At 44.8% G+C, this 2,205-nt stretch overlaps 1 long non-coding RNA gene across 1 annotated transcript; it reads right to left on the minus strand.

The window, feature by feature from the left end:
- Positions 1 to 306: 306 nt before the first annotated feature.
- On the minus strand, positions 307 to 1,992 carry LOC135830711 (uncharacterized). Its single transcript, XR_010556093.1, has 2 exons — positions 1,611 to 1,992; positions 307 to 994 (listed from the first exon to the last, which is right to left on the minus strand). It is a non-coding gene; the product is annotated as an uncharacterized LOC135830711 (long non-coding RNA).
- Between the last annotated feature and the right edge of the window lie 213 nt (positions 1,993 to 2,205).

The raw sequence follows: 2,205 nt of genomic DNA on the forward strand, positions 1-2,205 counted from the left end.
AATGCAGAATTGAAGTGAAAAAATGGCATCTGCGGATGGCCTGGATACGGTGCTACTATGTACAGAACAACCGCCACAAGCTATGACACATAAAGTCTCGTACCTTCATTCACGGCGGACGCATGGAGCAAAGAATACGTTTACCATACACCCGTACATACATCACGTTTTCATGCGCTTTTTTCAACAGACCCGCACACGTCGGCATGTACATGTAAACGCACAGACATGTACACGGACGTACATGCACGAACATACACACCCATAAACATGCACACACATACACACACACACGCGAACATCCGCTAAAGTATGGGAGCATATGTGCACAAAGCATCACTTGATTGCATTCACAAGTTTATACAAGACAGCCAGGTAATGCCATGCATACTTGTAGTTGTGTGGTAGCTGCTACAACAAATGGAGCATTGGCTAAATATTGCAATAAGGAGAGTGTTATGATAGTCATGCAAAGGTTCTGCTGTTATCAACGAAGTGCACGCCTCTCGTGCTAAGTTCAAGATCCATTGTACTCTTCTTTGCAACATACTTCGTGCAACTTGCATCCAATCGTGGGCATCACGAGTCAAGGCAGCAGCCACATGGACCAGTAAGATTCACTGATATTGAGGGTTTGGACCAGGGTGCTGTTCCGATCAAACTTGAAATAACACCTTGTTGAGCTGGGTCTTCCCCACTGGCACAGCCACCTGGTGTGGCCCTACCATTAGTGGTCTCTGCCCGTTGCCTTCATTTCATTGGTAGGGTTGTGTTTGACGAAAAGCCCACTTGACTGCCTTCCAGCATATAGCTTTCAAATGTAAGTGTGATGTATTGATATCACAGACATGCTGACGTTTGGTACATGCCTCAAGGCTAGTCAATAGAATTGATAGTCATACATCACTTCAAGCTAGGACCACTCCAGTGGGAGAAATGAGGTGATCCACTGTTGTCCACTGGAAGCGTTTGACCCTGTTGATCATGGTGATATCTACATAGGCATCAATACACAGCCGGAAAGTGAAGTGTGCACACACAGACGCACACACACACACACAGTGACACACACACGCACACAGACACACACACACGCACGCACACACATACCAAGCAGCATAGCACCACAATTTCCACCATGTAAAGCAGCAAGTATCGCCCCCCAAGCATGTGTATGCACAGAGTACATGATTATGCCACAAGGGATTTTTTATATATTTGAATGCAGGTGCACAGACCCTGGGTCATTGGCATTGGTCATGGGTTTCATATTCATGTCCTGACTATAAATTGATAAGTCAATAATAATTTTGCTCTTCTGTTTCATGCATTGTGTGTAAAATACCAATATACAGGCAAATTGTGCTAAAGTACCATACAGCTCTGCATCAATTTTGCCAATGCTGTTTATTGTACATTGTTCACAATCGCTGCCATTTCTCATAAATAATATTGTCATGCAGTATAGTTACGAAATACACCGCCAGGATGCCATAATACAAAGATGGCTACATTTTTTCAACCAACATGCAATTATTGCGAAAAAATAAATATTTCCATAATTTCGTGCCGTTGGTTTGTACACAATTTCAGGGCTAAAATAACCTTACCCTGTCATGGCGATATCTCTGAGGAGTTGAATTCACCTAGTCTCCCTTGTGCAAAAAATTCCCTCGTGGTGCTGCCAGCTGCAATGTAATGGCAACCCAGAATAGGGTGAAAATCGAAAACGATAAATTCCTCGCCTCCCGTCCATCCAACTGCGCTGGTTGCATCAAGTACGATGTTTAGAAGACGAGTGGCATCCGACTAACGACTGGCAACATATTTCTTGAAGAAGGAAGCCCTCATTTCACCGACTGGCCTCGAGGTAGGCAACAAATCGACCAACAATTTACTGACCGGCGTCGTCATCTTTCCCTGCATAACGTCTGCATGTATGGTTCCCGCGCAGAAAATAAAAATCGGGCCAAAACAGGGTCTGGCGCACGGACTGTAGCTAGCCTGAGCGCCTCGATCGAGGCCGGAGCAGACCGAGCAGTTTCACTTTTTCACAGTGAAACCTGGCGGGAACATCGATTTTGTTCCCAAATGATCACGTGCACACGCTTTTGGGTTGGACTCATCGTACCGTACAAAGTGACCATGGTGATCCATACACATTTTGAAGAATGCACTAAGTAAGTTAGCAAATTTGGCACATTT

Source organism: Sycon ciliatum, unplaced genomic scaffold (genome assembly GCF_964019385.1).
Source record: "Sycon ciliatum unplaced genomic scaffold, ocSycCili1.1 SCAFFOLD_2020, whole genome shotgun sequence".
Lineage (NCBI taxonomy): Eukaryota > Metazoa > Porifera > Calcarea > Leucosolenida > Sycettidae > Sycon > Sycon ciliatum.